The sequence below is a fragment of the Oryzias latipes genome, chromosome 15 (genome assembly GCF_002234675.1).
Source record: "Oryzias latipes chromosome 15, ASM223467v1".
NCBI classification, from domain to species: Eukaryota; Metazoa; Chordata; class Actinopteri; order Beloniformes; family Adrianichthyidae; genus Oryzias; species Oryzias latipes.
In genome coordinates, this window is record NC_019873.2 from 14,818,296 (window position 1) to 14,831,375 (window position 13,080).

A 13,080-nucleotide genomic window follows, 5' to 3' on the forward strand; every position below is an offset into this window, starting at 1 on the left:
CCGCTGGCCCTGCCCGGGGTCGTGGTCGTGGTCGTGGCAGTCTTTCTCTATCAGCTGTACTGTGCAGGTGTTGGGGGGTCCCGGCTACCGCTGCTGCTGCGGTGAGGGCCTTGGTGGGGAGGCGGCTGGGTTCTCTCCCTCTTTTTACATTCCATCATCCACCCCAGAAGAACATAAACACTCACTCGAGCACAGGTGCTATCTCACCTTTGAACAAACAGTTTGCATGACTGAATGAAATGTTTCAGCCAACAGGTGTGTTTGTAACGTTAGAGTGTGTGTGTTGACAGGCCCCGCCCATTTAAGATTTTTCAAGCATCTTAACCTGTCAGTTGTGATTATAAAGCTCCAGCAACTTGTTGCTTTCCGACGCTTCATGATCTTACCTTCGCTACTATAATCACCCCTCTACCCCCCCCCCCTTTTCTGTCATCCCTCTTTCTTCTTTCCTCCTTTTCTTTTCCGTCCGGTCCAACAAAAAACATTTACTAATATAATTAAGATGAATAAAGTTTAGCTGAAATTACAAAAGGGGTTTACTTAAATATACATCTGGTGTATGATAAGATTCACAACCCCTGTTGTAAAAGTAAAATATGTCCAACACAAAAAAACATTCAGCTCTCATCTGTTTGCTTTGCTTTTGGACAGGACAAGTTAAAAAATAAATAAATAAATATATAAAGCCTTTTTATTACCAAGTATTTAAATTATTAAGGAAACATATCTGGGATTTTGAATTTTCCAGCTGCCACCACTAAGTAAAAAGAAACTCTTAACCTGCTGAGGAAAAGCAGAGGAAAAGGGTATAAATGTTATATATTATGAATTATGAATGCCTACAATTATAAAAAAAATGTTCAAACAAAAGAGGTTCATAGAAATAGTCTTTTCCATAAGTACCATTTGAAGAAACACATTTCTTATTTAGCTAATATAATGGATGTATGAATTAAACAATGAAAAACTTATATTTTTATCTACTGAGACAAATTTCTGGACATTTAAATGCTAATTTAGTTGGACTGTAAATCAGTAAACTGAAGCTTGGACCTCAGCTGCGGTCTACAGCGTAGTGAATCTGGGTTGTGGGCTGACCCAATGTAACCTCGGACACACCCCCATGACTCTGCACAAACATGCCTGCTGGTGGAGGCCCTGAAAGCTCCAGCAGTGACAGACTAGGAGAAAAACCTGGAGGTTTTACCTCATCTGAACTGAACAGAGATGACTTCTGAGACGAATGAGTTCTGCCTTAGTGGAGGGTCAGCATGCTGAATGTCTGAGGCTCTGATTCCTTTTTTCTAATAACAAAAGGAAAATCTCTAACACTACTTAGCCGGACTTCCTTTTTATTATCTGCTTTATTTGAGTTTGTTGGATAAACAGTTTATCTTCTGGCATCCATAAAGTGCTTCTTTTTTTTAAAATATCATATCAGATTCTTGATGTTGATGCAGACTGATTTCCAATGTTACATAATGCAATCAGGATCAAATCCAAAGGAAATTGTTATTGTTTTATGTTGTATCTAAATGTATACAGATATTCAAATTTCTTGATACATTTTCCAGGCTAATTTGTTCTACTTTGATTGAGAACAATTTCTCATTCACGACGGCCTGAGTTTGTAGCAACAATACAAAAACAGAATGAAAGCAATATAAGTTACATGCTCATAAAACATGATATCTTTGCACATCAATATTTACAATAGAAGGTCTACAAGAGGCACTGAGTTACTGTTTATAATAAAAAAAGACAGAGAGAGACCCATAAAAACCTCTTTAAAACAGAATGCTAACCATTTGTGCAACAAGAGGAACACAAACAAATTGTGTTTACATTACAGATGTGAATTAACTCTGCCTATAAAGCATCTCAATGTCATGTGAACTGAAATCCAGAAGCTGTCAGAAATATTCTGTCTCAGGTTATGGAGCCGTTAAGTGTCCCGGTCCACCAACCAAGCAGAGAAAACCTCGTCAGTCAGGCGTGCTGCTCCGTGAAAAGGCCTAATCAGCCAGAAAAGCTGAGCACACCTGAGCAGGTAAACATCAGCATGGGAAACGCTTTTCTACTGCTCGGGTTCTGCACTATAACTGCTCCACAAGGGAATCCTGGAATAAGTTCTTGTGATTTCTCTGGCACCGTAGAGCTCAGCTGTTTCCCAGCTGGAGCTTTGAAATGTGACTCGTGTAAAATTAGAAAAGAGGGCATAGCCAGGTTTCAGCCAGATTCAAAACATCTTAAGCAGCAGAGGCAGCCAATGTGGTGTGAGCAAGATGTTGACAAACTGTTGATAGAGATATGTCACACAATATTAAAGAGTCTGTCCTTTTTTTTAGTCGTTGTGTAACCTGCATCTCAACAGAGACTTTCACTCAGAGCAGAACTGCCGTCTGGGTTGCCAGATTTGTTCACTGTCAGTTTGCTGCTTATAAATTTACTGATTTATGACCAATTCATTTAGCATTTCTTGCTTTTATTTCTGAGGAAGTTTCCATTTGTTTTCTTGTCTAGTATAACTTCCTGTTCCTGCTCAGGACAGGGATGGGTGGAGAGAGTTTGTCTATGGATGAATGGATGGGTGTGGTAGAGGTCTGGTCTTGGGATGAAGCGGCAAGGGGAAACCAGCCTTGGCTGAGACCCTGCTGTGGAGGTGCCCACACTGGGCTGTGCAGCTGACCCTGGTGCAGTGTGGTGTGGCTTAGACCAGACCTCAGACCAGTCGCACGCACATACGCACACACGCACTCACACACTGAAGGAAGAGGGTTTGGGGAAGAGACAGAGGGAGCTAAAATTGTGTGCCTTGTCTAGGCTACCCCACCTTGGTGGGACACAGCCTTGGTAAATAAAAAAAAAAAAAAATAACTTCCTGTCTATGCAATGCGACGCAGACTCCATTAAAACATCTGTTTATGTAAATGAAGGAGGCTTCACAGTAAACAGCAGCTGATTCAAATATAATAATACTACATTCAAAATCAATAGAAAAAAAGGCTCCATGCAAAATATACAAAAGAAATAGTCATTTCTACTGTTTAGTCAGAATAATTTGATATATTCTAATGCTTCATGTATCCAAAACATGCAAAAATCGAAAATAAGAATGCTTTTAGAGATGTTTATTTTTTATTTATGCTATTAAATAGCATCAAATAAATCATTTTAAACTAAAATGTTACAAGCTTTTTTGTGAGTTTCTTTAAATCCAGCAGACCTAAATGGGAGTTTTTTTTTTTAAACTATTCATCCTTTTCACAAGTTTTTCAAAAGAAGTAAGTCGACATATTTTGGTGTAAATGTGTAATGACATTTTTTTTAGATTAGTACTTCCTTTTCCAAGTTTTTACTGTCAGCAGTTGCCCCCCCCCCCCCCCCCCTCGAATATTTAGATTTTATAAGTTTTATTTATTTTTTGCTAATTTACTGAGACTTTCCTCTGACCTAAATATCTTAAACTTTAGGTTTCTGTGAACGTGTTACTAAATACCGGCTGTTTGTTTCGCATCAATACTTCTTGTTTATTTCCAAACAATCTTCTTTTGCGTCAGTCCTTGCTGCTTTTGACTTTTTTTTCTGCAGTCAGATCTTCCACAAACCTTTTGGTTCACTTCATAACGACATACATTCATGTTAACAAGTCCATGTTTGTGTTTCTGTTTAGTACCTGTTAGTAATTTTCTGCAGAACAGCCCTCTGAAAAGTGCAGGGGCAGTTTAAAACCAAACACCTTAAGTGGGAACACATTGCAGCACTGGCAGATGTTTGCCCACAGCAGCAGTAGTGACTCATACCACAGAAAAAAAAAGGATCAAGGAGAAACTAATGTTTGTGTTTCGATGACATAATGCAAATAATGCTATGGGATTTATAATTCACCGCTGACTGGTGTAGAATCTAAATTGCTGAAAACAATGCATTTATATGATATTTAATTGTTCAATTCAAATAAAACTGTGAGGAATTTGGGGTTAGATTTCTTTACTTGTACCTTTTTACTTTAGTCAAGTTCTTCTCCTGAGGTAACAGGTTAATTTTAATCCTCCAAGATGCTTCAGTGGCTTTTGCAACAATAACTATATTTTAAACACCTAAAAAAGTAAAATGCATAAAGGGATTAATCTTGTGTTTACTTATTTGTTCCACTTTCTTTTTTTTAAACTATTTTTCAAAGTATTGTCAAGCATGAATACAAGGCTGAAGCATTTCCTCTGGTGTTTTTGTGAGGTTTCACAAGCACCACGGCTGATCATGCAGGGAAAAATTACTTGTGACTCATGGATTCTTTCGCTATCAAAGGAATGTCCCCACACCCTTCCATTTGCCCTTAGGATCTACAACACAAACGTGTTTCCCAGAGGGCAAAAAAAACACATAATTCACAGATCTGCTCTAAATCCTTTTGCAAATAACATTATTTTCCTGCTCGCAGCTCTGTGGTTGTTTCAACAAAAGCTGGGTGAGAATGATTTGTGTGTTTTGTAGTAAATGAGTAGCCAGATCCACTCAATTATGACACAGAGAGCAGTTGGGATGAACCAGACAAAGTCTTTAGCCTCACGTCTGCCCCTTTGTTTAAACAGAGGTGTGATGTAAGAAGGGGAGCAGCTGTGTGAAATCCCACTTTTCTGTTTGTCATTTACTGATTTCTGATGGAGGGTCAGTTTCACTCAGCCATCACAGAGAAAACACAGTTGATGAAAATAGAGAAGTTGGCTTTAGTAAAATACATTTTTTATGGTATTTTACAATTTATAAAGTACAAAGAAAAGCTACTTTCAGAGGATTTTTAAATGCCCTTTTTTTTCTCCTAATTGTATTAGATATTTTGTTCTTTAATAGTTAAGAAATTTTTTTTGCCTTTTTTTTCATGCTATATGTCCAAATAATTTATTTCATAGAAAATATTTTTGTATTAGGAAACATTCCAGATGTTGTTTTACACCCAAAGTGATTCAGCAGGGACCCCTGGTGGTCAAAAAGAATAACTGTTCTTTACTAATTTTTCGTGAAAAAAAGGGATTCGTGGTGTCATGGTTTCATGCAGCAAATGTGGGGTTGTTCTGCTTCCCCCAAACAAATATTACATACACACATAAATACACACATAATCATCCATCAGGATAATACATATGCGTGTGTCAGTGGTCTTCAAAATCAATTTTAATCAGTTTTCTGGATGTTTTAAAACATTCAAATTTAACTTTATGGAGCACTTTTTAAACACAAATCATTTTGCTTTACAATTATTTGTATATTTTCCTTATAAAACACTAAAAATGTAATAGTAAAAAAGTAAAATTATTAAGATATAAAAAAATACACATGTAAACAAGGAGATATTTGTCTCTAGCAGTTAGTTAAAGGATTTAAAATAAAGATGACTTTTGATTTGTCAAAAGATTTGATTTAACAAATAGTTTTTTTTAATGAGTCAGCTTAAGTTGGAAAGTTGAAAAACACTTTAGCAGCTCTGACCCAATCAAACAGCCCATGTTTTCTAGTTCGTTTCTTATTGTGGTTAATATGAGGGTTTGTTTGGTGAATAAGTCTTTGTGTATATTTCTAAGAAATTCCTTTTGGAGGAAAATCAGGGCTGCAGCATGCATTACAGTTCTTAGGTTAGTGACACAGGGAACAGCCTCTTCAGTTCCCTGGAAACCCTATTTTAGATTACTGTAAATTTGGAAGACTGAGAATATCTACCATCAGTGAGCTTTTTTGTGTTCCAGGATGGATCTGCTTCATCAGGCTGCAACACAGAACGTTTGTTTGTGAGTATTTTAGGCAGGGGATTTCCAAATTCAACAGAAGTAAAATCCCCCTGTTTTTCTTCTTTTGCTTTCAGGAATGTCTGTGTGTTTTAGGTTTTAACAGTCACATATAGAAGCAGAACCATGCTCATGTGATAAGATTAATGATAAGATTTTGTTTTTTGTTTTTTAAAGAAAAAATTATCACTACCTTATTCATATTTCTATGATTGTGTGTTTCTTTTCTTAATTTTTGCTTACCAAATAATTTATTTTTTGTATGTGCCACAGGCACCACTATCACCTTCACTTTCCATGCTTTCTCCAGTTCTTCTCTGAGTCCCTGGTATTTCTCCAGTTTCTCATGTTCCTTCTTGCTGATGTTCCCATCGCTTGACACTGCCACATCCACCACAACGGCTTTTCTCTGTTCTTTATCCACCACTACAATGTCTGGTTGGTTCGCCATTACCATCCTATCAGTCTGGATCTGGAAGTCCCACAGGATCTTTGCCCTCTCATTCTCTACCACCTTTGGAGGTGTTTCCCATTTTGACCTTAGGGTTTCCAGTTCATATTCTGCACACATTTTCCTGTGTATTATTCCAGCCACTTGGTTGTGGCGCTCCATGTATGCTTTACCTGCCAGCATCTTACATCCTGCAGTTATGTGCTGGATTGTTTCAGGCGCCTCTTTACACAGCCTACACCTTGGGTCTTGTCTAGTGTGGTAGATCTGAGCCTCTATTGCTCTGGTGCTCAGGGCTTGTTCCTGAGCTGCCAGGATGAGCGCTTCAGTGCTGTCCTGTAGGCCAGCCCTTTCTAGCCATTGGTAGGACTTCTTGATATCAGCCACTTCAGTTATGGTCCGGTGGTACATCCCATGCAGGGGTCCATGCTTCCTCCTTTATCAGTTAAGCACGAGAGGTTCTTGGACACTGGACAGAGGATGTTCAAGATGGGTCTCAGTAACTCAGACATTTGCGAGCACTGTGATAATAATCTACCCGACAGCTACATGCACGCACTGTGGTTCTGCACTCCTGTCCAGGCTCTCTGGCAGCAGGTATGTGCCGATTTATCAGTCTGGCTTAAGGTTTCAATCACTGCCTCACCGTCATTTGTGTGCTTGGTGACATGAGTGCCATCGATATAGAAGAAGGATTAGCATCTATCATTTTCATAACTCTTTGTATTGCCAAAAAAACTATTTTAATAAATTGGAAAAACAAGAAAAATATAAACATAAGTCAACACAGAAATCTGCTGTTTGATCATATCAGCTTGGAAAAAATGTCAGCCCAAAGCTCAAGTAACTTTGAAAGAATTCAGTCTCTCTGGTCTCCTGTGGTTGACTCCATGACTTAGGGGGTGGAGGGCTTGGTCGTCGCTGCTCCTTGCCCTTCTGCCGTGGTTTGGGGTGGGGGTCGGGGCTTCCGGTGCCTGGCGGGGGCGGTGGGGGGCTCCGTTGGTCGGGGGGTCGGGTCCGTTGCCTGGGTGGGGCGGGCTGGGGCGCTGCGTGGTCCTCTGGGCTTGGGTGTGGGGGTGCGTGGTGGGGGGGTGGTCTGGCTTGGCTTGGGGGGGTGGTCCCTTTGCCTGTGCTGGGGGGGGTTGGCGGGGGGCCCTGCTCGGGGGGGGGGGGGGGGGGGGGCAGCGGCGCCGGATGGGCTGCCCATCTGCACCTGGGGCTGGGATCGGCCCTTCCCTGGCTCTGGGACGGGACGGGACAACCCTCTCGGGGCCCCCGGTCGCTCTGGGTGTCACCCGCTTCGGCTGCGGGGTCTGGGGTGGGGTGGGGTGGGGGGCTTGTCGGCCCTGTCCTGTGGGGGGGCGTTCTGGGGGGGAGGGGGGGCCCATTATTTGTACGGGTCGGGGGGGCTAACGGGTCGGGGTCTCCGCTGAGGCAATCAGTGGTTGCCTCGGCCGGTTGGCCTCCTCGGTCCCGTCGAGGCCTGACCAGAGCTCCTCTAGGGCCGGCGTCTGGGGGTGGGGGCCTGGGCTTGCTCCGGGGGGGGGCAAGGCTTTCTGGCTCCTCTCTCTCTGTGTGGGGTGGGTGGTGCCGGGCCTGGGGTGTCGGCGCCTCCGGGGGTGGGGCCCCTGGGCTGGGTGCCCCTGGCCCCTTTGCTGGGGGTGGGCTGGGGGACGGCTGTTTGACCACCGGAGGACAGTCTACCAGCTGTCCCCAACTTACCCCCTTCCTCATATAACCTCATATTAGGGTGACGGGGTGGGGGGTCTAGCCTGCAATGTGCCTTGGGGGGGGGTTACTTGGGAGTGGCCCCCCTCCTATGGTTGCTGTATGGAGTGGGCCCCCCCTCTTTCGGTTTTATTTGCACCTTAGACATGTAGGGTCCTTGGTAGGGGGGGTGCTTGGACATCACTGCAAGCAAGCAGCAGATGTCCTCCTGGCACCCTACCCGCCAATTTTAACCGCACCTTAGACATTTAGGGCCCCTTGGTGTGGAGGGTGAGGGGACATCACTGTGAGTAATCAAGAGATGTCCCCTTAGTGCCCTACTCGCCAATTTTAACTGCACCCCCCTTAGTACACACACCCCTCCCCCTTCAATATATACATTCAAACATAAACACACACACATGCACACAAACACCCTCTCAAACACCCATACACGCACACACATTTTACAAGGAGTACATCTGGGTAGTGCCCAACGGGTAGGGGTAGGGGTACATCTGTCCCCTACCCCTTCCCTGGTGGGGGGTGCGGGCCCCTTGGCGATGGCGGCCGTGTCCCTTGGGTGCCGGCTCCCTGGGCCCGGCGGTGCTCTCTCCGCACGGTGGGGGGGTTCATATTACACCTGAGCCGAGGGTGTTCGTGTCCCTGGGGGGTGGGTCCTGGTCCTTGCCCCTGGGCGCTGGGCCCCGCCAAACTTCCAACATGGCCGAGCCTGGTCGGGCCATATTTATAACACCCCTTGTGGGCCGCCCTTTTTTCCCCGGGGTTCCCCCCTCCTGGGCGGGGGCGGCGGGCCCCTGCCTTGCTCCTACCTGGACCAACCGTGGGCCGGGTGGGTGGCTGCCTGGAGTGCGGAGCGGGTCTCCCTTGGGGGGTCCTGGCTCGTACCTGGGGTCAGGGGGGGGGATGCCCGGAACTCCTGGGTGGTGGTGGGGTGCTCGTCTGGGGCTGTGGGCGTCCCTCTCCGGTGGGGCCCTGCGTTGGGCTCTTCCGGCGCGGCGGGGGGGCTGCTTTCCTGGCTGGGCTGGGGCGGCGGTCCCTTTCCCTCCGCGCCTCCCTGCTCTCTGGCTCTGGGGGCCTCGCGGCGGTCCTGCTGGCCCTGGCCTGGGTGGCGGTCTTGGTCGCCCGGGGGGCGGTTGTTCCCTGCGTGTTCCCGTATGGCGTTGGGGGAATTCCGGCTGCCGCTGCTGCTGCGGCGGGGGTCTGGGTGTGGGGGTGGCTGGGCGCTCCTCCCCCTTCTTTTCACATTCCACCATCCATTTTAGAAGAACATAAACACTCACCTGAGCACAGGTGTTAGCTCACCTTTGCACTAATAGTTTGCATGATTGAATGAATGAAAGATTTCACACTAGTTGGTTTAAAGGCATAGGTATGCGTTCGTGAACACTATCTGTTTTGTGTACATGTTGACAAGTGGACATTTTTGCAGCTAGCAGGTGTGTTGATAATATTTGAGTGTGTGTGAACAGGCCCCGCCCTTTTTTTACTACATTTGAACCGTACCGTAATGATAAACAACCAGTAAACCTGTCTGCTCTATGCTGCTTCATGGTCTTACCCCCCTTCCCCTCCTATTATCACCCTCCTACCCCCTCCCTCTCTCTAACGTCCCTCTCTCTTCTTCCCCTCTTTCCTTTTCCGTCCAGTCCAACACCAAAGATTTTCAAACATGATTGAAATTAATAAAGTATGGCCTCAATTACAAAAGGGGTTTATTCAGACATACCTTTGGTTTGTCTGAAGATGAATAACCCCTCTTGTTAAAATAAAATATGTCCAACACAAGAGGCCCTCAGCTCTCATCTGTTTGCCTAGCTGTTGGACAGGACAAGTTAAAAAAAAATAAAAATAAATAAAAGCACGAGAGGTTCTTGCTGAGCGATTTGAGCGTTGGGCACGGCACGTTAGTTCGGAAAGGATGCACATTCTGGCAGGGGAAACATATCTGGCCACAACAATGCTTAGCCAACAACATCCATCATTCATTCATAATTATTCTCAACGATTATCTTCTTCAGCGTATCACAATATTTTCCAGCTGCTTCTGAGTGAGCTTAAGCCATTTCTCAATGCAGGGACACAAACTTTGGTTTTAGCAATTCAGTACCCAGTGGAAATAGCTGTTGTTCACAGGTGAATATTCTTTAGCTGCTGGCAAGGAAGCCGACGGGCTGGCGTGCTCTTCATCTCTCCTCCTCAGAAATATGCACAGCACCTTCCTGGGACGCGAAAGTGTTATTCAAGCATGTTGAGTTTTTGTGATGAACCTGCCTGGTCAAAGTGTTGCCTCTTCCTCTGCCATGAATGCTGGGATAACATGTATTGATGGCAAGACATGGCCTCTGAACACATTCCACCTGAGGGCAGCAGAGTCTTGTTTCATGGAAAATTGTAAGCCACACAGCTTGAGTCTGACTTGGACAAACATTTTGATAAGAGTCCACAGCACAAAACCGCTTTATAAAATGATTCAGCAGCTTTAAGTCAGGCAGGTCAGTGGTAACAAGTGTTAGTTGTAAGACAGACAAGAACACTCAGACTAGTTAACCCAATGTACTGCATTCTTGAACTGAACATGTTAAAATGTTGAAAGACACAAGTTGCTTCTTGGGTGTTTGTGGGCTAGGTTTTTGAAGAGCCATGCTCGGTGAAAACAAAGAAATACTAAATAGAATGGGAAAAAAAAAAAAAAAAAACATTTCAAAGATGAGAAGACCTTATAAACAACCTCTTTGACTCTGTAGTACTTATTGTTTTGATCTCATTGACTTTTGTTAGGAATCTTAACCATCAAACTGGATTAAAAAGAAAATAGAAAAATCACAAAGCACTTTCGCTTTGTAGCCCTACAGATAAACAAAAAAATAAAAGACACAACAGTGTCTCCTCACATTTTGATGTTTCACCCATCACATTCTTTCGAACAAAATTTAAAACGCCGCATTTTAAACAGTGATTTTCCCCAAGTTTCATCTTTTTTTATTTTTCGATTTCATGGTGTAGTTATGGAATTTCTGTGATGACTGAAGAGTACCTTTGCATCTGTTGTACAAGAATGTTTCACAGCTGGGTTCTCTCAAAACTGATAAACATCATTTGTTGTAATTATTTTATTCACAGAGAATTTGGTTGTTTTTATTTTAATTTTTACGATTTTCTTTCACATATACTGCATGATCACATGTGCTTTACTGGATGAGGACCAAAAGAAGTTCTTGTGCTGTTGGCGTAAAGGCTTGTAACCTCTTGGTCAGTGAAGAAAAATGAAGAGGATAAACAAAAGCTCAGGAATAAAAGCTGAACTAAGGCAGTGGGGTGCCAGATCCTGGCTGTGCTGTAGGCTTTACAGGCGGACAGCCAGCGTCCAACATGGGGGGTGTGGGGGTCTTTCTTATTGCCTTGGTGGATAAATGCGAGCGATCATTTCTTCAGGCCCCTCCTGTGACTGTGTGGAGTGTGTTTTGTGCGATTTACAAGCACAATCAGGTCTCTACAGAGAGGTGAAGTGGCAGATGTGATTAAGTTGAGAGTACTGAAGTTCTTAAAAAAATAGAAAGCATTGTGAACATTCTTTATACAGTTGATGATGGTAAAGAGGAAAAATTCCACTTCAAAGCTGATAGAAGCATGTAAAATACATACAAGTTCCCTTTGAAGAAAGATCTACATTGTAATTTTTCATGGTAATGAGAAAGCACCATCCTTTTTTACCTGTTTCATATTAAACATTTGTCACACTCCTTCCAGTTTTTACTGATTTTTGTGTTTTCTAGAATCAATAAAAAAAATCAACAAAAATATCAAAATAAGAGCATAAGTATAGACAAAGATAAAACTAAATTAGTTCAGATCTTTGATGGACAAAAACAAATTCTTGATCCCCACGAGGTTTATGTTCATAGAAAGGAAATATTAGGAAAGAAGCCAGGAAAGCCATAAAAAGATTTCTTTTGATTTTTTTTTCTGTCCTTGAATAAAATATTAGTGCTAATAAAAAAATAAATTTAAAGGCTATGCACAAAGTCATCTTAATAATTAAGTAGACGCATCCATTTCTTATTTAATACCTTTGCAAAATATAAAAATATCAAGAAAACTATGAGCCATGAACAAATGTGATCATCTCAGTACAACCAGTTAGTGAGAACCTCATGTGGTTTCAGTAACGAAGTTTCAAACTGCTGGATCTTCTTTTTGCCTTTAGTCCACAAAAACAAATGCAAATTTCAAAAATGCATCAACTTACTCCAAATAATTTAAGGGTGATCCGTTTTTTCAAGTGTGCCGGTGCCATTTGTGCAGATTCTGTTCTGTCAGCGGTTAAACTGACATCTGCAGTCCAAAAGCTGCTGACGCAAAATATTTGGTTGCTTCTTTATCCCATGTGCTATCCTAGGCATTTTAACATTGGGAGTTGGGTCATCTAGACCCACTAGACAGTGTGCTGAACCTTTTTTCTTTAATGATTTGTAATCTTCACTGGTGTCCATGGATTACATGAAATCTTTCCACCTTTATCCACCTTTGTCATGGTAGGGAGAACACGTCAATGTAAGGGTGAGGTCATCTAAGATAGCACAAGGGTAAAAGAAAGCTGCATCCTTTACTTTGCAGACATTCTCTTTTATCAAATCAGACTTTAGTTCTGAAGCCTTTTTGTACAGTAGTACCACAAAGTGCTTTACAGATTAAAAAGTTCCTAAATACATACTCAAAATTAACTTAAAATTTTGATATTTGAGAATAAAAAATGACTAAAAAATGATAAAATGATACTAGAAACCTGGACTTTGGTCCACCCATTCCTGGGACATGTGAGACTACCCTGGTGATGTCAAAGACTCCTTGACACAAATCATATTGAAAATTATGTAAATAAATTGATCAATCACTCTTAAGTTGCTATCACACTAGACAGGTCTAGGGATTTGCTTCAAATGTTAATACATTTCACTCCTTCATTTGGGTTTTCTGATTTTTAAACGTAGTGCTTTCAGAAGTGAATCCATTGCGGATACTGGCCAAACCAACTGGCATAAACCAGCAGTTTAGAATCAGAATCAGAATAAGCAGACTTATTGTCACAGGCATAAGCATATGTAGTACATCATGCAGTTG